The sequence below is a fragment of the Carettochelys insculpta genome, chromosome 5, assembly GCF_033958435.1.
Source record: "Carettochelys insculpta isolate YL-2023 chromosome 5, ASM3395843v1, whole genome shotgun sequence".
Taxonomy (NCBI): Eukaryota; Metazoa; Chordata; order Testudines; family Carettochelyidae; genus Carettochelys; species Carettochelys insculpta.
The window spans coordinates 124,146,418-124,172,592 of record NC_134141.1 but is presented as its reverse complement, the minus strand read 5'-3'; the positions used below and the strand labels follow the sequence as shown (position 1 = coordinate 124,172,592).

The 26,175-nt window shown below is 44.1% G+C and overlaps 1 protein-coding gene across 47 annotated transcripts in view; it reads right to left on the bottom strand.

Moving 5' to 3' along the window:
- CELF4 (CUGBP Elav-like family member 4) overlaps window positions 1–26,175 on the bottom strand; it is an 860,865-nt gene that overhangs the window by 7,989 nt on the left and 826,701 nt on the right. The gene's annotated exons all lie outside the window — the stretch shown is intronic.

Here is a 26,175-nt window from a genome sequence, read left to right as displayed (position 1 = left end):
GACAGACCAAAGGTGGCAGAGAAAACTGAGGCACATAGTGGCAATGCGACATATGACAGGTCGTTGACAGAATCAGGAATACATCCCAGGTCTCCTGACCATGACCCCAGTAATCAATCATCTTAAAGCTTCTCTGTAGGTCAATAGAAAATTAGTAACTGCATATTGTCCACAAAATACAAGACTTTGTTGGAGGGTCCCAACTAAACTCTGGCCGTCAGTGCAAAATGGATGGTACCAGCTGGAAGACTGAAAGCACAGAGCTACCATAGTCATGACTGGGACTGCTGATGTGGAGGGAGGGCAAAGGGGACAAATGTCCCATGACTTGTTGATTCAAAATGGGCAAAAGCTCCCAGCCCTGCTTCTCTCCTTTAAAGATGTGGTTCTGGAGATCTGCTCCAGGTGGTTCTGAGGGCTGGCAGGAGTGGGGATAGGAGGAGAGCACGGCATGGTCAGGCAGTGCTGAGAGCTGACTTCCCCCTGCACTGTCTCTTCTGCCCAAGGCCCCACCCTTCCTAAGGTGTGGAGCTGCTCCCCCTGCACGCTGAAGGGCCCAAAAATTCTGCATTGACCCAAACAACGTCTCTCTCTGCAGCTGAGAAGATGCCCATCTATTGTCCTTTGCATGGAAGATTAACAGGAAACTTACAGTCTAGGCTGACCATATTTCCCGACACCTGCTAAATTGCTTGGAGTTAAGCAAGTTCAATGGCAATCCACGAGAACTATGCAGTACAAACATTCAAAATCACATTGACTGAGCAGATATTTAATGACATACTGCATCGTTGTAAGAAAAATGGGTAAAAATTAACAATATATACCCACAATTGAGTGGTTATTGCTCTATAAAAGTGCCTACCTTGTCCGAATCTTGCACAATGACTTAAATGTGAAGGCAAAAATATGTGTGCAATTCCATGAGCAAATGACATCACTGAATGCACGTTTTGTGTATGTTGGACATGCAGATGGCTTATTGGACACATTACTTTCCATTTACATAGGCAACTGCTCGAGTTGTCCATGCAGTGTTGATAGCAAATGTAAATTAGGTGCTCAGTTTTAAAAGACAATAACCAATGTCATGCTGACTGTGCCAGGGTTAACTAGAACCAGCTTCCTGCCAATCAGCGAAGTGTCCATCTAAGGGAAGACTCCAGGAAACATGTCTTCTGCACTATAGGCAGCACAGCAAACATATCACTAACCGATCTTAAATATGTATGTGGCTTGCCATTATTGTAATATCTGAGACTCCCACAATTGTCCTGTATTATCCTCACAGCAGCTTATGCTGGAGGAAAGCGCTGTTATCCTCATTTCACATAGAAGGAACTGAAGTATAGAGTACAAATAAGTGACTTGCCCAAGGTCCCACAGGGAGTCTGTGGCAAAATGAGGAAATGACCAGAGATAATACTCCAACCTTTGGACGATCCTTTCATCAGTGCTGCCCTGCTGTATCTCTGCAATTCAGCCTGGATTTCAGGAGGTCAATGGGTTGAGGGGGATAAATGTTTCTCATTCCCAGGGACAGAATACACCAATCCTTGCCTGTCCATAGAATCATTAGTTGGGCTCTCCCTGTGCTATAAACACAAGGAGTTCCTTGCGCCCTACATCAGAAACCCTGCTTAGGGGACAATGTGCCCTGAGTGAAGCTATGCAGCTCCTAATATGCTGAGAGCTCTTTACGAAAAGTAAATAATAATTGATGAATAATAATAACAGAAAACTGTCTGGCTGCTGGCCCACCTACTGTGGATAAAGTGCATCACATTGTCCTTGGTCTGTCTTAGAACATGCCTTACTTTGATTGCTAATGCCACAAAACTGTGAGGCACAGAGATGGGAAGAATTTTCCATGGGGGACGAAAGATTTTGCTTCAAAACAGCTTCTTGTGTCAGTGCCAGAGCCTGCTCCTCTGCAGTCTGCCTTCTCCACCTCCTCAAGACCTCAGCCCCTTTCATTTCTCATCTCGTTTATTTACTCCCAGGTGGATGCCTCTTATTCTCCCTCTTCCCTCATTTATTAGTTCTATCGATGAATTGAAGCTCTCATTTAATTATTTTGCAAGGTCTTTGCCTTGCCTTGTTCTTTAACTCCAGCACTAGTTATTGTCTTGCAATTTTTTTAGCTCTGTAAAAATTTCAGGATGCAGTTTTTATGGAAGTAGTTCTATAATGTACATGTGTGTTGGAAGATATTGTATTGTAATGTGATTTATGGCTACTGAAATCCTCAGTAATGGAGTATGTCTGATGACCAAGGACATCATTTCGGCTGTTTTCCAGTGTCTAATGGAGTTGGATGACTTTTGGAATATTTAACCTTGTGCTGGTGTTTTACCATCTCTTGGTGCGATAGATAAGAAATATTTCTGCTCTTCATTTGTAAAGAAGCAGGACAAGGTATTCATATGTTACAGTGATAATAAAACACAGTCTATTACATCAGTTACCAGGGTGGATGTACAGCAATGGTTAAAGTTAAACATGTTTAAATCTGCAGGAGCATTTAACTTTTATCTAAGTGTATTAAAAGAAATGGTCAAGGAACGCTGTGAAATATTGTTTGCTCTTTAACAAATCTTGTTACATGGGGGAAGGTTGAGTGGGACTGAGAAAGAGATAATGATGTGCCAATATTTAAAAAGAATAACAGGATGACCTAGGAAACTACAGGATAGTTAGTTGGAGATGTAGAGCAAAACTATGGGAAAGATAAAATAGAATGCAGCCAGTAAGGAATTAAAAGATGGTAGCATATTTCATGCCCATCAGCATATTGTTATGGAAAAAAGGTGTGGTCAAACAAACATGACTTTCTTCATGAGCTCACCTGTTTGGTTGGTAAAGGTAATTGTACTGATCTGATACAGTCAGTCTTCTGTAAAGCATGTGGATGAAAAATAGCACTACGGAAAGTCAATGCAGCCTATATTAACCAGACAACTAAAGGGGCATACAATAGAAGTATAGAAAATCATGAATGGTGTGGGGAAAGGAACAGGGAAACATTATTTAATCCCTTCACATAACACAAGGAATAGGGATCATCCAATTAAATTACTAGGCGGCAGGTTTAAAACAAATATAAGCCACGTCTACACGTGCCAGCTACTTCGAAGTAGCCATGCCAACTTCAAAATAGTGCCCACCACGTCTACACGTGGCGAGCGCTATTTCAAAGTTGAAATCGACATAAGGCGGCGAGACGTCGAAGTCGCTATCCTCATGAGGAGATGGGAATAGTGCCCTACTTCGAAATTGAACGTCGAAGTAGGGCATGTGTAGCCGATCCGCGTCCCGCAACATCGAAATAGTGGGGTCCGCCATGGCGGCCATCAGCTGAGGGGTTGAGAGACGCTCTCTCCAGCCCTTGCGGGGCTCTATGGTCACCGTGTGCAGCAGCCCTTAGCCCAGGGCTTCTGGCTGCTGCTGCTGCAGCTGGGGATCCATGCTGCATGCACAGGGTCTGCAACCAGTTGTCGGCTCTGTGGATCTTGTGCTGTTTAGTGCAAGTGTGTCTGGGAGGGGCCCTTTAAGGGAGTGACTTGCTGTTGAGTCCGCCCTGTGACCCTGTCTGCAGCTGTTCCTGGCACCCTTATTTCGATGTGGGCCGCTTTGGTGTGTAGACACTCCCTTGCACCGCCTGCTTCGATGTAGTGCTGCCCAACGTCGATGTTCAACGTTGACGTTGCCAGCCCTGGAGGATGTGTAGACGTTATCCATCGAAATAGCTTATTTCGATGTCACTACATAAGCTATTTCGATGTAGCATTCACGTGTAGACGTAGCTATAGTGACGTATTTCTTCCCATAATGCACAGATATCTTGTGGCTCTCATTTTCAGGCAACATTGTAAGGCCAAAAGTGTAACTGGGTTAACAGTAAGTTCATGGGGAGTAGGTCTATTAATGGCTGGTAGGCAAGATCGTGAGGGATGCCACTCAGGCACTGAGTGTCCCTAAACCTCTGACAGCTAAAGCTGGGACTGAACGTCAAGAAATGGATCACTCAATAATTACCATGTGCTATTCATTGCTGCGGAAGCATCTGACACTGGCCACTGCCAGAAGACAGGATACTGAGGTAGCTGGATCTTTGACCTGATACTTTATGGGTCTTCTTATTATAGACAAATTAACCTAGAGAGTCCCAAAATAATTTTAAAAGGCAATTGCTGTTCAGTGAGGGTGCTACTAGTAGGGTCCTGAAAGGATTCATTCCACACCCAATGCTATTCAATGCCTTTATCAATAAGCTAGAAAAATATAAAATCACTGCTGGTAAAATCTGCAGATGGCACAAATATGACTGAAGTGGTAAATAATGATGGGGACAGGTGAGCTGTGAAGACCTACCTGGATCATGTAGTAAGGTCTGGGCCATTTGAACAACATGCATTGGTACACAGCCAAATGCAAGGTCATGCCTAAAGGTCACAGTTATAAAGCGAGGGACTGCATCCAGAAAAGCAGTGACTCAAAAAGGACTTGCAAAACTCAATTTATCCTAGGGGAGGTTAAGAGGTGACTTGACCAGAGTGTACAAGTATATGGAAAAGGAGTTTCTAATGGTAAAAGTCTGCTTTACTTTAGCACAGAAACTCTCCAATGTTTGGAAGCTGAAGTTCGAAAAAAAGTGGATTACAATTGAGGCACAGTTCCTTAATTATGTGGGTAATAATCCACTGGAACAATTTATCTCAGGATGTGGTGGATTTTCAATCACGTGAAGTCTTTGTCTTTCTAAAATGAGTGCTATGGCTCAAAAGGAAATATTGGGTTCTTTGGCCTACTGAATACTGTTGTCAGACTCAGTGATCAAAAGGGTCCCTTATGCCCTAATTCTCCGTCTATCTGCCAGTCTTATCATTTATTCAGATACCACACATGGCTGTGGCAGAACCTAGGCATAATAGCTCTTGCCCATTTATGTGGCGTAAGTTGGTGTAGTCTTCATGGTGTCACTGACAACTTGTACCATTGTCTCAGAACCAAAGGTTTTAAATTATGGGCTGTGGACCAGTGAGAGATTTGGTTTGCCTGGTTACAGGGTATTGGCTCTCTTCACGTTGTTTCAGCTGAGACAAACAGATGAGAAGGGGAGAGTGAATGACCAGTAAAAAATAGACCTATGATTAACTTTCTTCAAAGTGCTTCTTAGAGCACAAGAGACTGCTAGAATTGGATGAACATCTTCCTAATATCACTTTCCCATGTATGCAATTGCTTTGGTTTGCCACATGGATACAGTGTGATCACAGATTGGACAGGAAGTGGTCCATGTAAGGTAGACGTTCACCAGAATCTTTCTCTAAGAAGTGGTCCTGTTAGGAAGAGGTGAAAAAATTCTGCCTGTACCAGATGACACTGAATTTTGATGGTATAAGTCGAGGGGAATTATTGCTCCCACACCCTTTTGTTCTCTTACAGAACAAACTTTGCTACATTGGAGCTATCAGCTTGGCAAGTAGGAGAAGACCACTCATTTGTATGTTCAAGTCAGAAGAATTAGATTCAGTGCTAGATCAGAACCTGAACTTTCACTAAATTTGGATGTGATCAGATTACAGAGCAAGCTCCACAAGCTGTGAAGTTTGGATACAGGGTTCTTGGTCAGGATCCTCAAATAATATAAGAACTAGAAATCAGACATTGGTGATTGTAAAAAAGAAGTCTCACCCTAGCCGCGGTGTTCAGATTGCTAACTTCCCCTGAACACTGCAGCTAGGATGAGACTTCTTTGGTATAATCACCCATGTCAGATTTCTATTTCTTCTTATATTTGCATACATTTGCATAGAAATGGAGCATCACTTGGTTCCCAGGCCCAAGAGAGCTAAGTCTAGTGCCATTTTCTGAGAAATCTCACCAAACAGGAATAATTTATGCTGCAAAGAAAGGTGGTTGGTTCATTCCTGTAGAGATCAGTCTTTATATTCAGTTCATTCAGCTTCATTTCACCACACACATGCTTAAAATTAAGGTTGTGCATAAGGGCTTTGCTGAATCCACGGGTGAGTTTGCTTTGTTTCAGGAGCACAGTGTCAAGATGTCACTAGCTGCTGTAGCTTGCACTACCTGTTTTCATCCATCTGATCCAACTACTAGGTGCGTCATCATCTACACCCATGTTAGTTTCTCACCAGTGCTACTGGATTTCTAGGTAATCAGGGAAGTGTCTAAATAAGAACATGATATTTTGCATGTCCAAACAGATCAATAAGCCATCTAATTCTGTAGATGGTCCCTGCCAAAAGCCAGTACTGGAGCCAATGTATAAAATCACCATAATGGTGCACCCAAAAGTGCAATAAGATACCATGGTGTGCCGCATTGCTTCCTGGTTAATGAATAAAATAATAGATAATGACAATAGATAAATAAATAAAATATATTAATAAACAACAGCTAGAAAACATTAACTAAGGATGTGGTTGTAACAAGGTTACAAATTGGTGTCTAGTTTTCACTGAATCCTTACTGCTCCAGAGACTATCAAATGTTTATATAGGCATTAGAAAGTCAGTGAAAAATAAAAACAAATTCTTGACATAGTGCTACACTAGACGCTGATTATTGGCTACATGAGAGTTCCTCATTTTTGTCCCATTGTCTTGTACTTTACTGCCAAGGTGGGGTGTTTCTTAATAAATGGATGAAAAAACTCGAAGCTATTTGAGGGGGATAGTGGAAAAGTTTCTGCTCAGAAGCATTGATTAACAGCTTTTAGTGAAACTTTCCAGCCCCTTAAAATAACTCTACATGTAGTTCACCATGTAAAATACAGCAATTAATCCTAGAAGTATAACTGATGAGACAACAAATCTCTGTAACATGCAATGAACTGTTCACAAATTAAAAATGATCTTGGTTTTGTGATCAAGAGGAGAACAAATGGATCCCCAAATAGAAAAGTCCCCACATAATCTGTACCCTTTCCTGATCCAACCTATTGTAGATAGATTCCATCCAGTTCAAGCCAAATGAAACCCCTGGTACAGTTGGCATCTTTTCACTACACTGGGTTTTGGGTCAGCTCATCAGTGACAGACTAGGATTACGTTCATTTGTTTAAGCATAAATATCTTCTTACATCCAGAGTCAAGGACAGTGGAACCATCATTAGGCAAAGAGACTTTTAGGACACATCCTTTGCTCAAAATGTGGATGCTTAATACCTGAGGAATATAGTGTGTGTATTGATAGCACATCATAAGTCTTGCAATCTGAGGGGACGAAACGTAGATGACTTTATAGGGGGATTCTGTAAGTGGTACTGAAAGACCACTAACCTTCTCTGGAATTCGGGGGCAGAATTGTACATGGGATTCTAGGTAACAGCAGGAAACCCAGATGCAAATTAGACTACTGACAGTTTCATCCAGAAAGTTGCAGTGAGACATCATGTCTTTGAACTGGGACTTTAGTGAAGACAGCTTCTAGGCGAGTGCAATAATTTTAACATACTGTATTTCATGAAAATGTAATTACGTCATTCATAACAATTGAAACATTATTAAATAATAAAAATAACCACAATCAGAAAAATTCAATATCTAGAATATGAAAAAGTGTATAAGTATGCTGAAAACATTCTCCCCCAAAATTGACAGAACCCCCGCAACATACACCTCTTCAGAAGCACTCCCTGACAAAATCAAAAGCCAGAACCTGTGAGTCCGTTCTTATGCTGCAAAAGAAAAAAAAATGTTCTTGCTTATAGTGTATAGATTTTCCTTAATAGGTGCTATTGGGGAAAGGTAGAGTTGTCCCTTTAAGTGAAGAGCTACAAACATCTGTTCCTTGTGTGTACATGCTTGCTTGGTTTGAAAGTTTTGGTAAGTCAGTGCATAACTGACAGTTAGATTTATCTCCCCAATAAGCAATCAACATTATAATAAAGGAAAAATGCTTTCAGTGCACCTTTGAGAGTGCATCAGAAATTAATCTAAACATCAAATTAATTATAGTTTGTAAATGAATAGCGGCTCACAGCCCTAATACTTCTACTGCTCCTCTCTCTCGCCACCTCCTCCCTCTGACACCGCCCTAACCAACTGCAATGTCTGTGGAGATTGGAGGGGTGCTATAAGTTTTCGGTGCCCCTCTCTCATTCCAGTCCACTCCCTATCAAATGGAGGGCGACCCCTTCTCCTCGGTTCAGCATACACCACAGCCTGGTGCCCTGGGACGGAACCTGAATTTAAATTTTCAGTGGGTGACAGAAAACTTCTCCTCATCTCAGACCTGTAAGATGCGTCCCTTCTGAGCGGCTGGTTCTTGCATTTTGATGGGCTTGTGTCACCTGCTTCAGCCGTTGTTTCCTGTTCTGATGTCAGAATCACTCTTTTGACTTCAGTCCCCCCCAGGTATCACGGAGGTAGCTGTGTTAGTCTGTATCTCCACAAACAACAAGAAATCCCGTGGCACCTTATAGACTAACAGATACTTTGGAGCATAAGCTTTCATGGGCAAAGACCCGCTTCGTCAGCTGCATCTGATGAAGCAAGTCTTTGCCCATGAAACTTATGCTCCAAAATATCTGTTAGTCTATAAAGTACCCCCACAAACCACTCTCGAAACATTCTGCTCCTGCCTCATCTTGTTTACTTTCTTACTTAAAATAGGTCTCACCTATCCTTCCTCTCCTTCACTTTCTTCTCTCTGGCCCAGGTGTGTGCCAGAGGGTTGCACAAGATGCACCTTGCTTTAGCGGGGCTGTTTGATGACTCCTCATCCTACATTTTCAGACCTGTTCTGTCATTCTGGGTATCTTGATGACTATAAATGACTAGGATAGACCTGGGAATTTAAGTGCTGGATAGTGAAGTCCTTTCTTCAGTGATTCGAACTCTTTCTGGTTGGCTGGTATAACGGTGCTATCTGTTACACATTCTTTTTTAACTAATCTTGAGAATCTGACGTGGACTGTAAACTACTGTACATCGGCCAGGACTGCAAGAACCTTCTAATCCTTTATAACATTAAGTTTCTGGAGCTGGTGCTCCAACCCATTTTCTCTGGCTATATGTCCTAGGAAGGTGAGGCAACTTCTCACAAACTTACATTGGTTGCCCGCACATTTAAATCCTGACTCCTTCAAGAGCTTTAGAACTCTTTCCACTCCTACCAGATGTTCCTCCCATATGTAGAAATAAATGAAGATATCTAAATATGTGGGCTGCAGTTGCACAAACAAGTTAGCTCGGAAAATCCAGCCCTTTTTCAAAAGAACGTGTAGAACATCTACACACAAAATGTGCTCTTTCAATCCAAAATCAAAACAATGCTGCTCTTCTTCTGGAAGCCTTCTTCCACTCCCAGACCATGAAGAGCGCCTTCTTTCGAAAGAGCGGGGATCGTATGGACACTCTCTTCCAAAAGAACAGATCCACTTTTGTGTGTGCAGCCACCATTATGCTAATGAGGTGCTGCATATTCATGGCAAAAAGTGTGTGTAGACACCCTGTGAGCCCTTTTTTTGAAAGAACAGTCCTCATGGTGCCGGATTTTTCAATCCCTGGCCCATTCTTTCAAAATAGTGGGGACTATGTGGACACTCTCTTTCAAAAGAGCAGATCACTCGTTTGATCCGCTTTTGTGTGTGTGGACGCACTGGAGAGGGTCCAGCGGAGGGCGACCAAAATAATTAGGGGGCAGGAGAATATGACTTATGAAGAAAGGTTGAGGGAATTGGGACTGTTTAGTCTGCAGAAGAGAAGACTGAGGGGGGACTTGATAACAGCTTTCAACTTACTGAAGAGAGGTTGCAAAGAGGCTGGAGAGAGGCTGTTCACAGTGGTCACAGATGGCAGAACACAGAACAATGGTCTCAAATTGTGGTTGGGAAGGTCCAAGTTGAACATTAGGAAAAACTTTTTCACTAGGAGGGTGGTGAAGAATTGGAATGGTCTACCCAGGGAAGTAGTGGAGTCTCCATCCCTGGAGGTGTTTAAATCTCGCCTCGACAAAGCCCTGGCTGGGCTGATCTGATGGGTTTGGTCCTGCTTAGAGCAGGGGGCTGGACTGGATGGCTATTTTAGGTCTCTTCCAGCTCTATTGTTCTATGATTCTATGATGCAATCTTTCGAAAGAAGATTTTTCAGAAGAGATCATCTGGAAGAACTTCTTTGGAAAGATTGCTGTAGTGTAAAAGTAGCCGTGGAGATTTCATCAATTCTCAAAATTTGTGTTAGATGTTTCACTACCCTCTGAAGCAGCTCTGGTGCCCCCATGAGTCCAAAAGGAGTTCTGTTGAATTGAAGCAGTTCATAGGGACTCATAGGCTACATCTACATGTGCACGCTACATCGAAATAGCTTATTTCGATGTAGCGACATCGAAATAGTCTATTTTGATGAATCACGTCTACACATCCTCCAGGGCTGGCAACGTCGACGTTCAACTTCGACGTTGGGCAGCACCACATCGAAATAGGCGCTGCGAGGGAACATCTACACGCCAAAGTAGCACACATCGAAATAAGGGTGCCAGGAACAGCTGCAGACAGGGTCACAGGGTGGACTCAACAGCAAGCCGCTCCCTTAAAGGGCCCCTCCCAGACACAGTTGCATTAAACAACACAAGATCCACAGAGCCGACAACTGGTTGCAGACCCTGTGCATGCAGCATGGATCCCCAGCTGCAGCAGCAGCAGCCAGAAGCCCTGGGCTAAGGGCTGCTGCACACGGTGACCATAGAGCCCTGCAGGGGCTGGAGAGAGCGTCTCTCAACCCCTCAGCTGATGGCCGCCATGGCGGACCCCGCTATTTTGATGTTGCGGGATGCGGATCATCTACACGTGCCCTACTTCGACGTTCAACTTCGAAGTAGGGCGCTATTCCCATCCCCTCATGGGGTTAGTGACTTCGACGTCTCGCCGCCTAACTTCAATTTCAACTTCAAAATAGCACCCAACACGTGTAGCCATGACGGGCGCTATTTCGAAGTTGGTGCCGCTACTCCAAAGTAGCATGCACGTGTAGACGCGGCCATCGACTGTTTTTTCTAATCCTAAAGTGTCACTTGAATCTGTTGGTATCCAGACACCACATACAAGCTACTAAAACGTTTTCCTCCTAACATTTTATCTAGTGTGTCTGCTATGTCAGGCTCTATCTGGAGCCATCTGTGGAATAAATCTCCTGTAGTCAATGCATAACCTCAAGGCCCCTTTAGCTTTTTCACAGTTACAACTGCGGATGCCTAGGGTGCTGGAGATTGCTCAGACAGGCCATTCTCTAGCATGCAGTTCAGCTCTTCTTTCACTGTGACCTGATACAGTAGGAGAATCCAACATGAGGGCCAGCTCACAGGAACACTCTCTAGCCCAACACAGTCCAATGTTGCATGTCATCAGCAGCTGTTCTAATTGCTTTATTTCTGCCTTCTATAGCTGCTTTTCTCAAAGCAACTCCCAGCTCTTCTACTGACTGGCCTGCTTAGCAGTTCTTGATCTCTGATCCTGCGAGAGGCTTTGAGACACGGACTACATGGGACATTGTCCCCATAGTCTAATTTTTCAGTAGCTGAGTTTTCTGGTTAGTTACCTTCATTGTTCTTACACAGAACTTCTTCTATGATCCAGCTTGAAACTGACATCTGCTACTCAGCCATCTGGACTGGAAATTTGTAATTTCAAATGCTCTTATAGATTCACAGCAGCCGTCCTTTATCTTTAGGGGTGTTTTTGCATGATGTTCCGACTTCACCAAAACTGTATTCCGAGAGATCCTCCCACCCCAGAAGCAGTTCACCTCTGCCTTCCTGCATGCATGGTGGAGCCATCTCTAAGGCCCCAAAAGCTGCTTCTCAGAATCCACACTTCCTCCTACTCAGACCCTGCATGAGTATCTGAATATTTTCCAGGGACAAGTGTGTTCTGCTAACACCCCAGGACTTCTTGTGATGCTCTCAGATGAAATCCACTCCCTGTACATCAGCACTAGAAATATAGGTTATCGCAGCAAAGATCCACTTAGGATACCGAGACCCCAAACTCAGAGGGAGCTGGATTTCTCCTGATGTCACAAGTGGCTGATGATTAATAGTCACTAATTTAACCCTGCAATATAAATGTTCTGCCACTTTTGCTCTTCAGCACTGGGTGTTCACCAAGGATTGGACTTATCTTAGATCCTGAGTCCAACAGCACTGTGATTTTTTCTAGCCTCCAGACCCAGAATAACAGGTAGTTCTGCAACTTGTCATTATAATAGTTGCTGACAGTGGTCCAACTACTTCAGCAACTGCTAGTTTCCCTGGTGTGGCTTCACTCTGCCAAGGTAAAGAAGTCTCCTAGGCATAATCTGCGAATGTCATCGGGTTTGGGATTCCCCTGGGAAACAGTCTCTCTCTTTTGAACCATTTGTCACCTATGAATAATTTGCACTTGGGTCTCCCCCAATTTTTTAGCCACTTTACTGGCTATCATTTTTTGAAGGGCTGAATCTGGTGCAAAGGAGTTGCCTTGAGCTTGGGAATTAGCCGCTGACACTTTTTAGGAAACCCTAATTTTTCTGCTTCCGAATTTTGAATTCTTCCTATAATCTAGTTTAGCAGGTGCATTACCCTCCTTCACCAGGAGGCGCCAAAGCTACATGGCTAAGCCATTTTTAAACTGACATTTCACATGGGAGTCTCTCCTGGTTTGTGGCTGGACCCATGCTCCTCCAGGCAGGCTCAGTTCCAGATTTGGAGTTCTGCTTCACTCAGGCTATCTCCCGGACAGGGGAACAGTCTCTCACACGTTCTTGTCTCATCTGCATCACCAGTCTCACCTTCTCAAGCAAAAATGCTTTTGACATCCATTTGCCCATTTTGATTCTCGCTTATAGAATCACAGGAATGTACTGGGACACTGCAAGGACCATCTCCACTACATATAGGAAGGACTTAGCTCCCCGTTAATCTCTGAGATCAGGTCAACAAACATAACAACACACAAGACAACAGTTCAGGAGTACAACCGTGATATAGCAGCATCTACGGGCAGAGGTTATTCATTGTAATATATGAACATTCATTAGACACCCTTACATACTCCATATACTTGACATGAGGAAATACCACTAGATTCAATTATATCTTTGAAACAGCAATGAACTTATTGAGTAGGGTCGGTATGTACTATATACCCAACAAGACAGCATCTCTGCATATATCCTCTCCCGCCTCCACACATACATACCTAGCTCAAAATAAGGAAATAAATGTCTACATGTCTTGTGTGCCCATAAGACTGTATGTCAATAACTGGTCAATCTTTTTAGGCATCACAGTGGATGTGGTTCTTAAGAATGACAAGGCCAGTGACTATGGAGCTGGTTTTGAATAGCGTGACATGAGTGAAAACCAGAATGGGAAAAGCATGAAGGTGGATGGTGACTGTAGAAGAAGAGAGGTGGTGGTTGGAGGCTGTGGCTGGTAGGTGGAGGATAATGAGAGTGGAGGTAGGTCCATAGAAAGGACAGACTGTGAATGGCCTTGAAGAAGCTGGAACTTGCTTAGATAGAAAACATGGAGGCCGTGTCTACACTCGCCCGTGCCTTTTGAAAGGGGTATGCTAATGAGCCACTTTGGCAGATGCTAATGAGGTGATGCCATGAATATACAATACCTCTTTTGCATAATGGCGGCCACGCACATTTTGAAAGTGCCATGTTCGAAATGCACATTGCATATGTAGGCAGGGGCCGTTTGAAAGGACCCCCTTGGATTTCAAAAGCTCCTTCTTCCCAAAACCAAATGGGAAGGAGGGGCTTTCGAAGTGTGGGGGTCCTTTTGAAAGGCCCTTGTCTACACAAGCAGCGTGCATTTTGAAAGCGGCACTTTCGAAACATGCATGGCCATTATTATGCTAATGAGGCATTGCATATTCATGGCAGCACCTCATTAGCATACCCATTTCGAAAGGCAGGTGCTAGCGTATGCACAGCTGGGGTGACTGGAGGGACTCAAACACATGCTGAGGCAGTGATGGCCAAAGGCAAAAGGTAGGCCCTCACAGCTGAAGTCTTTGTGGACAGGTGATAGGAGACTTGTGGGTTTCGAGGAACAACCTGCAATGCTCCAGAGGGAAGAGGATGAGCTCTTGAATTTTACCCCCTCAAATATCTGGAGCGAAAGAAAGGGCCCGATCTTAGAAATACAAAAAAAAAAAAGAGAAAAATGATAGGACATGGCAGGGGTGTGCAGGGCAAGACAGAAAGTGGGCTGAATCCTTCCAGCTACAATAATCAACTGTAAAATTTTTCAGCACTTAGTGATATTCTTCCGTCACTCCTGTCAGCCTGCTGCCCTAACTGCCTTCTTAATTTCATTTCCTAGGAAGGGCGTTGCAGCCTCAATAATGCTGCTTCTTTGTAATAATTTCCCTCTTTTTTTATAACCTACAATTTTTCTCCAACCTCCCCTACCTGAGCCGTTATATTGCCCAGCCCTTATAGCTCTACCATTTGTAATGTACCACGTTTCCACTACCAGAATCAGAGGGGTAGCCGTGTTAGTCTGGATCTGCAAAAGCAACGAGGGGTCCTGTGGCACCTTAGAGACTAACAGAAATGTATGAGCATAAGCTTTCGAGGGCAAAGACCCACTTCATCAGATGAAATGGGTCCTTGCCCACGAAAGCTTATGCTCATACATTTCTGTTAGTCTATAAGGTGTCACAGGACTCCTCGTTCCCATTAGCAGAGTATCTGAGGGTGCCACAGTCTTTAGGGTATTTACTTGCACAGCACCCTGGTAAGCGGGAACTGCAGTATTGTCCCTCTCTCACAGATGGGGAAGTGAGGCACAGGGAAACTAAGGGCCAAGTTTGCAAAGGGACTCAGGCACCTAACAGCACTTAACAGCACCTGGTTCCAGTGTGAATCTCAGAACCGCTGCTCTGTTGTTGCCTCACCCTGTATGTGCTTCCATTTTCACCTGCGGGCATGTGAAAAGCTGCCTAAATCCTAATGTCCCCACCCGCAGCTAACGAGCACCTCAGAGACCTCACGCAAGCTGGAGCCCCAGAGGACGTCACACACAAAGCACGCCTGTCGCTTCCCAGGGCCTGATCCCATAAGTGTGATCCATGGAGCTGTGGGGTGGGCCTCTCTCACTTTCTCTGGTTTTTCATGTGCAAAGGATGAACCATTTCAGGCTCTTCACTGCAGGAGAGGGCTCTGGGCAGAGAATCCTGAGCAGAGACAGGAGCTTCCCTCAAATTCCTCAGCTGTCTCGAAGCCCAGACCAGTGGGAATCAACCCTTCGGAGAACTGTGCCTTTCCTCTGCATTTTACTCCTTGCTAACTGAGGGTTTCCCCGTCAGATCTTGTGTGCAGCAAGATGCCCTCTGTTGAAGATCCAAAGGCATGCTTCAGGAGGAGTGCGAAGAAGATCCCGAACAATGTCAGAGCAAGCACGCATCCTTGTTTGACGCCGCTCCTGATTCTGAAAGCATCCGATAATGCGCCGTCATATTGGATGGTTCCTCTCATGTCTTCATGGAACGACTATGAAGTCCTCAACTGAAACTATAAAAGGCGCGATCCATAGTCTATGCAGACTGAAGGATGCCTAAACTGAGGGTATATCTGCTCTGTATCAGATACCTGCAGCTGGCCTGTGCCAGCTGACTGAGCTTGTGAAGCTCAGGGGCTGTTTTGTGGCTGTGTAGCTGGTCAGGCTTGGGCTGTGGCCTGAGCTCTGACTCTCCCACCTCACAGGGTGGTGCACACACACAGGCAGTTCCCTGCTTGGCTTCCTGCCATCTGAGAGTCCCTTTCTCTTGGTACGTCGACATTGAGGTGCAAAGTTAATTCCCAGCTGAAGGAGACACATCCACATTAGCTCTGGTCAAGCTAGAGTACTGTGGCAGGGGCTATTGGCACACACATCTACCAGCTGAGGCGGGTATGCACTTGGGAGGCTAGTCTGTCCCGTTGACACAGCTGCACTGCATGTTTAACACACTGCCTTGATCAGAGCTAGCAAAGGTATGTGTCCTCAATGGGGGAATTACACCCCCAGCTGGGGGGTGCAGAGATACCCTCAAGTACCTAGCTTTCTCTCTGGGTTGGTGCAGAGCCTGGCCACCTAACTTAGGGCTGTGGATTCACTAGGATGGCCAGGAATTAGACTTCGCACTGCTTCAGTCCACTAACGAATGCAGCCACCAATGAACTGCTCAAGGAGGTGGCATGTGTTTGGCACAGGAGACCTTTGAACTCAGGTCTGCTGAACCCCAGAGCAGCATGATAAGCACTAAACTATCCTTCCTTTTCCTAGGCTTCAAGTGGGATGTGACTGGGCATCCAGCTTGCTCTGTTTAAAGATCCCTAGTTCCTAGAGGAAGCAGTAGAGGTCCTAGCTGCTGGAGAAGGGACACATGTAACTGGACTAAGGCGTGAATGCAAGAAAGGATTTAGGCATTGTTTGCTGAGGGGCACAAAGCCTAACTTTTAGGTGTCTGGGAAATCACAGAGTCTAAGTTCATGCCAAGCAAGGGATGGAAAGTGACAGGTGCCTTGGAAAGGGATTCACAAAGAAACACCAGCAAGCTAGGCAGGGAGCCACCTAAACTCACCAGTAGGGGCTGACTAGGTCTGTTTGCAATTCCTAGTTGTGAACTTCTCTGAGAGTTAGGCACTCAGGCTAATTTTGCAGGAAGACAGTGGGATGGGTAGGGAACCACAGCCAGCCCCCGTAATCTTTAGCCCACTGTGTAGGGCATTCACCTGGGATGTGGAAAACTGCTTCTTCAAGTTCTCCCTCCACCTGATAAGGAAAAGGGATTTGAGAAAAGCTCTGCTATTGTTCAGCTGACTGCCCTAACCATTGGGCTCTGCACTACTCTGATGTGGGGCTCCCTCAATGCCTCCCTTGTTGCGACTGTATTGGTGATTATTATTTAAAACTCGTTGGAGCAGGGGACAAACTCATGTGCATTCTGAAGAACGGTCCAAGCACCAGGCTGTAGTGTCATTCCCATATATGTGAATGCTTTCTCTCTCTCTTCTAGCTGAAACGAGTCTTTGGCTGTGTCTACACTTGCCCCCAACTTCGAAGGGGTCGTGGTAATCAGGGCCATGGGAAATTACTAATGAAGTGCTGTGGTATATACGCAGCACTTCATTTGGCTAATTTTTCCCTGTGGTGACTTAGAAGCTTCAAACTTTGAAGTGCCGGCATATGTGTAGCCGTGGGCACTTCGAAGTCCCTGCGCTACTTCAAAGTTCCTTTATTCCTCAAAAATTTGAAGCTGGGGGCAAGTGTAGACGAGCCCTTTGAGACACAGAGTCGGAGAGAAAGAGAGCACGGACATGAGAGTGAGTCTATAACCCTTCACCAGACTGGGCGATGCCAAGACCAGCCTGGAGAATTCTGGTCCTCTCGTCTGACCTGAAGAACACAGGCCACTGTTCCCTGACAAAATCCTAGAGCAGACTTTTAAGAAAAGTCTCCCATCTTGATTTAAAAAATCCTAGTAACAGAGAATCTACCATGGACCTTGGTAAATTGTTTTAATGGCAAATTACTTTCAATGTCAAAAACGGACACCTTATTTCCAGTCTGAATTTGTCCAGCTTCATTTTCCAGCCATTGGATCCCATTAGACCTTCCTTTGCTCAACTGAAGTGCCCATTATCTAATATTTGTTTCCCATATGGGTATTTATAGATTGTACTCAAGTTGCTTCTTAACCTCTCCTTGTTAAACTTACTAGATTGAGCACTGCTGTCTATCACTATACAGTCTAATCCTTTAATCACTCCTGTGGCTCTTCTCTGAACCTCTCCAATTTATCAATGTCTTTTTTGAGTTGTGGGCACCAGAACTGGATATGATATTCTAGCAGGATATTGGCACCAGTGCCAAGTACAGAGGTAAAATAACTTCTCTCATCCTACTTGAAATTTCCCTCTTTATGCATCCAAAGATTGCATTAACTTTTCTGTCTCTAGAGTCGCCCTGGCAGCACATAGACTGTGTCTACACTGAACTGTTGTCAGCAGCTTGATGTAAATAGAGGTCTCAAAAATGCAAATGGCCACTTATTTGCACATTCATGTAGCTAATTTTCATACTCGGGCAATTGACCTGCCAGCAGAGGCTGCTGCCAGCAAAAAACAAGCAGTATCAACATGGTTCTGCCAGCAAAAACCCCTTTGTCAGCAGACTTTTATCCCTAATTTTTTCCAGGCATAATGGTCTGCTCACAAAGGGTTTTTTCTTTCCCCCCACAGCAGAACCACCGCTAAACTACTTGTTTTCTGCCAGCAGTAGCCTTTGCTGGCAGGATGATCTCATGCGAATATGCAAATGACCCATGCAAATGTGCAAATGAGCAACAATTTGCATTTTTGAGACCACTCATTTACATCAAGCTGCTGGCACTATGGATCAGTGTAGATGCAGCCATGTTCCATGACTGATTGGCCACCTGTGGTTGGTAGGTTCAGTGTGTGGGTGCTGGGTGGCGTCAGTGGTCTGCGGAACAATCAGGAGGTCACACTGGATGAGCGTCTGGTCCTGCCTGACCTTACACATCATGGCATGACCCCCAAACCTTTTTCAGAGTCACTGTTTCCCAGGGATAGATCCTCCACCCCGTAAGTGTGTTCCTAGATGTGTACATTTACACTTAGCTGTATTAAAATGCCCACTGTTGCGGCAGACCTAGCATCCATAGCCCCACTCCAATGACTTTATTTATCCACAATGGAAGAGTTTCAACAGGAGGCACTGAGAGAGCCCCTCCCATGTCAGAATATCCAAGGTTAGGCACTCAGCTGAAAAACAGCAGATCCCTGTTCCAATCCCTTCTTCCGGCCTAGGTGGAGAGAGAATTTAAAGCAGGGGCTTTTGCATCCTGAGTGAGCAGTCTAACCACTTGGCTAACCATTATAGAAATGTAGGGCAGGACGTAGCCTCACCAGGTGATATAATCCAGTCCCCTGCACTGATGCAGGACAAAATATGATCTAGATCATCCCTGACAGGTGTTTGTCTAACCTGCTCTTAAAAACCTCCAATGCTGCAGATTCCACAACCTCCCCTAGGTAATTTGTTCCAGTGCTTAACTACCCTGACAGTCAGGAAGTTTTCCTAATGTCTAACCTAAATCTCCCTTGCTGCGAGTTAAGCCCATTACTTCTTGTCCTGTGCTCAGTGGATAAGGAGAACAATTTGTCACACTGCTCTTTATAACTGTCTTTTGCATACTTGAAGAGCATTAACATGTCCCCCTCAGTCTTCTCTTTTCCAGACTTAAAAAAAAAATCCAAAAAACCCACAACATTTTTTGTCAGTTTAGAGCTTTAATAATTTTTGTTGTTCTCCTCTGGACTTCTGTTTGTCCACATATTTTGCAAAATGTGGTGCTGGAATTGGACAGAATGCTATAGATGGGGGCTTTAGAAACAAGTAGAATGGAAGGATTACTTTTTGTGTTTCATTACAACACTCTTTCTAATCCATCCCTGAATGATGTTTGCATTTTTTGAAACAAATGTCACCTTATTGACTCATTTAGTCTGTGATCCATGATGACCCCCAGATCCACTTCTGCAATACTCCTTCCTAGGCCCGTTTTGGAATTTGTGTAGTTGATTGTTCCTTTCTAAGACGAGTACTTTGCATAAGAGAAGTAGATGGCAAGCTTCCAGATAGCGTGAAGATTGACTATAGAATGAACAGGAAGCTTTTCAGTCTCAGGAGACTGAAGGCTAAAAGCAAGACCTCCATGCCCTCTATCACAGAGCTCCAGTATGTGGATGACAACCTGGTTGCTGCTTTTTCTCCTGCAGCCCTTCAGACAATCTTAAGCACCTTCACCAAAGCATATGAGAATCTTGGCCTCACACTGAATGTCAAAAAGACCAACGTGCTCCAACTAACCCTCACCAATGGGACAATCTCATGTACCTTCTATTGAAGTCACCTGAGAACTGCTGAAAAATGCGGAGCACTTCCTGTACCTTGGAAGTCATTTTTCTGCTAAAGTCAACATTGATGCAGAAATCCAGCATTATCTGAGCTGTGCAAGCTCTGCTTTTGCCTACCTGAGACAAGGGTCTTTGAAACCTAGGACATCTATCCCAAGACAAAGCTCCTTGTGTACTGTGCAGTGGTTGTTCCAACACAACTGTACACATGTGAAACCTGGACAACATACAGGCATTATTTGAAGGCACTTGAACAATATCATCAATTCTGCCTTAGGAGAATCCAAATATCTCTTAGGAGGATAGGTGCACAAACCCTAGCCTCCTGGAAGAGTTGAACATGACCAGCACTGAAGCTATTATCATTCACCAACACATTTGTTGGACTGGTCATGTGATTTGGATGCCTGATCAGCACCTCCCAAAACAGATTCTATTTTCCAAGTTGGATGAACGACAGAGAAGCATTTGGGGCTAGAGGAAGCAATATAAGGACATGCTGTAGGCACACATGAAAAAGTTCAGCATGGGTGTCAACACTTGGGAGAACCTTGCCTTGCCCAGTTGAGAGTGGTAATCCAGGAGGGGGTGGCATAATTTGAGAGGCCCTGCTGCAGTGCAGACAAGCAGAGGTGGAGGAGAAGAAAAGAGTGGTCAAAAGTGCCCTGTGTCCCTCCAACAGCTACCAACACCTGCCCCTTTCTGTGATAAGATCTGAAGTTCCAGAATCAGTCAGTTCAGCCATCAACAGACTCACAAATAGGAGGGCAACATGAAGATGTCCTACACCTTATCAAGTGACTGCCAAGAGACTTTGCATTTGTCCTTACTGATTTTCCACCTAGTGACTTCAGACTATTTCTCCAGCTTGTGTAGATAATTTTGAATTCTAATCCTGTCCACCAAAGAACTTGCAACCCCTCCTCATCTGGCATCATCTGCATATTTTATAAGGGAAATTTATTTAAGGGGGAAGTCATCCTCCTCCTCCTCTAATTTACCTCAAGGCTATGTCTACACTAGAGAGTCTGGTAGACAAAACTCGCAGAGCATTTACACACAAAATGCACTGTGTAGATGCTCCAGGGCCCTTTTGTTGACAGAGCAGATCAAAAGATTGATCTGCTTTTATGTGTAGACGCGATCTGTCGACAGAAGTTTTGTAGGCACATCTCATCCGACAGTAACTTCTGTTGACAGATGCTTCTAGCGTAGACATAGTCCAAATGTTTAGTGTAACCTCACCTGAAAGGCCCAATCTGGTAAACAGCTGAACAGCTCTTTTTTCCCTGGCTTGTGAATCACTCTTAGGTGGGAGTTAGGACCACAGATATGTACAGGGATTCTGCTGTGTGCATGCCTGGAATCAGAAGCACAGGTGTCTAATGAACTTATACAGCAAAAAGATAGGTAGCAAAACTGGCCACCTGTTTAGGCATCTACAGGATTTCAGTGCCTTTTGTGCACTGCCAGGGACCTGAAATGTGGCCTTAGATGGCTAAAAGGACCAATGCAAAGTACTCTGCTTAGGAAGGAATAATCAGTGTCACACATACAAAACGGGAAGTGACTCCCTAGGATGGAGTACTGCAGAAGGGGATCTAGGGGTCATAGTGGACCACAAGCTAAATATTAGTGAACAGTGTAATGCTGTTGCAAAAAAAGCCAACATCTCTCTGGGATGTACAAACAGGAATGTTTTAAGCAAGACACAAGAATTAATTCTTCTGCTTTACACAGTGCTGATCAGCCTCATCTGGAGTACTGCGTACAGTTCTGGACATCACATTTCAGGAAAGATGTGGACAAATTGGAGAGGGTCTAGAGAAGAGCAACAAATATGATTAAAGGTCTAGAAAACCTATGAGGGATGACTGAAAGAACTGTGTTTGTTTAGTCTGGGAAAGAGGAGTCTGAGAGGGGACGTGGTAACAGCTTTTACGTACCTAAAAGGCTGTTATAAGGAGTAGGGTGATAAATTATTCTCCTTAACCTCTTAGCATAGGATAAAAAGCAATGAGCCTAAAGTGCAGCAAGGGAGATTTAGGTTTATGTTGGGTATTAGGAAAAGGTGTCAGGGTGGTTAACTAACGGGGTCCTAACTGTCAGGGAGGTAAAGCACTGGAATGAAATGACTGGAAGGTTGTGGAATCTCCAACACTGAAGGTTTTTAGGGGCAGGTTAGACAAACACCTGTCAGGGATGGGCTAGGTGGTGCTTGGTCCTGCCATGACTTCTTGAAGTTCCTTCCTGTTCTAGTATTTTATGACTCTATGAATCTACAACAAGGACTTAGGTTCCTAATTCATTTTGTACATTCAGGCCAACGTGCTGAAAAATGGATACTGAGCACTGGAACGTTGGGTGACAGATGAGTCTACCTAAAGGATTGTCAATCTCTCGCTTCTGTGAATCAATGAAAAAGGTGTAAACTGTACTCTAGTGTTTCTGATTAATAGATTACAAGGCCAGAAGGCTCCACTGTGATCATCCAGTGAGTCTGACCTCTTCTATAACACAAGCATGGAATCAATTCCTATTCTAAAACCACAGCTTTTAGAAAACAACAAATCCTGGATCATCTGTAGTCTGATAAGATGAATTTTAGATGTTTCACAAATGTTCCTGGCTTCTCGCTTTCTCGCCTCTCCCTAATCCCAACATTGTTCCTTCTGACAGCTCACATCTGGCATTTGGAGCAGCCTCTCAATTCATTTTTACCAATTGCCCTGGAAATAAAGAAATAAATAAAAAAGCAGCTTCCTATTGCCCAAATGTTACATGCAGCATTTCAGCCATCACCAGGATGCAGAGATATAGCTATCCTGTAGAACTGGAAGAGACCTTGAAAGGTCATTGTGTCTAATGCCCAGAACTCATAGCAGGACCTATCACCATCCCTGACAGTTTTTTTTTAAATTTATTGGCCCCAGATCACTAAACAGCTCCCTCAAGGATTGTGCTCACAACCCTGGGTTTTTAGCAGGCTAATGCTCAAACTACGGAGCTATCCCTTGCCTCCAATAATAACCCTCAGAGGCCTTTCAGGGGTGGAATCCACTCCCTTCTGCTGAGTAATGCCCTGTGAAGTGCCAAACTACTCAGGGAGCAGGAGGTTGGCTCCTTGGTCATTTCATTTATGTCCTGTGCAACTTCCTAGTGCTACGTACGTATAAAAATGGTACAGATGAGGACAGAGTTGCCTCTTCTCTGTCAAACTCTGTGCAAAGCACTGCATAGTCTTACAGCAATGACAACTACAGCGAACTGAGAAATGAAAGAGAGTATTTACAAATAAGGAAAATCATCACAATATTGATGTTTTGTGAAAAAGTTTAACCGCTCCATAACTCAGTTAAAAGCAGGACATTTTTCATGCAGCACTGGTCTCAATTTCAGTTTTTAGACCAGATTAAGGAATAATGCTTTTGTCAAATGAGCACTGAGTATTTATTATTGCTAATTTGATCCGATCCAAGCAGGATCATATTTTTATTATAAGTGGACATAGGAGACCCTCCTCATACGCAGGGAAAGATTTCTTGCACTATAAGAAGTTTGGAGGGGCGTGGATGAATGATTCCCTGTAGAATTCTAGAGTCCTGAAGGGAAAATACAACTCCAATTTGAGCAGGTACATTTTTGCACGATACACAGGAAAGAGCACAAGGCTGCTGCATTGTAATGTAAATGGATACAATGGGAGGAACATTGAGAGCTGAGCATATCATCCTGAACTATAAAGTTAAGTCCTTTGCATAACCACTCCATAGCTTGTAACAACACACAGTAAAAAAGTGGACATGGAGTAGGCATGGCTGTGTTATGAGCATAAATCAACATACCAAAATGTAAATTAAGCTGAACATTTAATTTTTCAGTTTATGTTAAAAATCAGATTTTGTCATGAATAATTCAAGATGTTATTCAAAAACCAAAAGGTTATTTAATCTAAAAAAGATTTTCAAAAGCCAGCCAGCCAGCCAGCCTTCCTTCCTTCCTTCCAACAGTTTTGGAAACTCAAAAAGGTTTTGGTTTTATTTTATGATAATGTAAAAAAAAATCTCAGAAAGTATAAAAAGCAACAAAAAATTTTGTGGTAAATAATTGTCATTTTCATCCATTTCTAATTATTATATCTAAATATTCACTACTCCCATATCTGAGTAATCAAACTGTAAATCAGCAAAGAGCAGCACAGCCAACCTCAAGCATTCAAAAATAGAGAAACTGGCTTAAAAGCATTAACCTTCTAAAATAAGCTGTATCAGAGAGGTAGCTGTGTTAGTCTGAAGCTTTGAGAACAAGAAGTCATGTGGCACCTTTTCTGTTAGTCTATAAGGTGCCACAAGACTTCTTGCTCTCTAAAATAACCTGTGAATTCTTTTTTATTAGTCCTTCTGCTGTTCTGTTTTCAAGCTGTTCTCTCTAACCATGAGGACTAAACATACTTTAAAAAGAGGAAGTGGAGACATTCCTAATCACATGCCTTCAGGAGCTAAAATTTTAAGAAAAGGGCCTAATATTCTGAGATTGATAGATAAATCACCGTTTGGCAACACTGTAAGCATGGAAGCAAATTTTACATTGTTCAAGTACAATGCGTGTTGTACTAGGCATTTATCATCAAGGACCAAGACAACTCACAGCTGTTTCTGACCAGGACTCTCCCTGCAGCAGCTTTCCCCAGCTGCAGACCACTGGCTCCCACAAAAGATTAACAATCTTTCCTACCTTAATAGCTACAAAAGAAATCAAAACAACCTCTTTCCAATTGGTGCCTGATTAACCTTCTCCATCACATTTGCTGCTGTGCATGCCTCTCTATCACTACCCACCTTGCAAATATTAGTGAGGTGACAACTTGCTCCAGGCATGTTTCTCCATGTTGCCTCTTTCATCCAGATGTACATATGCAGGTTTCTTTTGTTGCTCTGTTTCTAAGCATTGTGTTCACATACTATCAAAAAGTTCAGGGTAGATGATATGACTGTTCACCACTGGCTTTTCCAATAAACTGACCAGATATCATGTCCTATGGGTGCATCACAGGAGGATCTGAGTATTGAGTCTTTCATGTAGTTGGGCTGTAATGAAGGTGCCCTTTATGCATGTAGAACTTTAAGTTAAACATAATCTCTTATTGGGAAACCTTATGGTGTACAGACCTCTGGCATCCAGAGATAGGTGTAGCAAGAAGATCCAAGCCTAGGAAGCAGCGGAGTTGAGATGAGAACACAGAGAAACCTGACCCCAGCACTCTGGCCCCTGTATGATCCTCCCATCCCATTGCGTCTGACTTCCATCTTACTTACACTACTTTCACACCTTCATTGGTGTCTACAGCATTCCAGCTGCTTTACATCTGTCAGTAAGAGGAGAACCAGATCCATTGTTTTTCTGTACAGAATAATGTGGAGATGGCCATTTCTCTGCCAGAAACTCCAACTTGTCTGTCCCACACTATGGATTATCATTACTGCACTATCTGCCATTGACACATGGAATTGTCTGGTCCTCCTGTTTGAGCAGGACCTCAATAGGGCTGAAAAACAAGAAGGTGATGGGACTGAATCTCAGTCCTTCACTTTCAGTGCCCAAGAGCTTATGAGAGCAGGAGGGCATGAAATGGTAATAGCTGACAAGAAGACCACTGTTCCCTCCCATTGGGAAGTCCTCAATGGTCTGTCCATAGTCCCATTCATGGGGTCTCAGATGGAGAGAAAGAACTGCATAGACCAGGGAATGTTGGGATGAAGGGCTCTTGGTGGCTATGTCAGTCCAAGCCAGCTGGTTGCTATCAGCATGATGCTGATATCCAGTGAGAAACCAGTCAAGAGCAATTGGAAGGGTTGTCCAAGGGGGGAAAGATGGAGGAGACAAGGAAGGGAATGGGCAAGGGAGGCATGGAGATTGAGAGCAGCATCCAAACCAAATACATGTCTGACGCGTGGAGAGATCTCCCGGAAACTGAGTCCAGAGGAGAGGCAGGAGGAGAATCCAGGGCAAGTAAAAGGAGTTTGCTCCATTGCACCTCTCAAAGGGTGTGTGTGTGTGTGTGTGTGTGTGTGTGCACAAAGCAAGTGACAGCAGAGAGCCACCTGGCAGATCCCAGGGGTGAGCACCAGGACAGCAGAGGGAAGGTGCAACCTGAGAGACACCCCACGCCCATGGGCAGTGCGGGAGGGGAACTGATGAGCAGAGATACATGGATGAAAGTGGA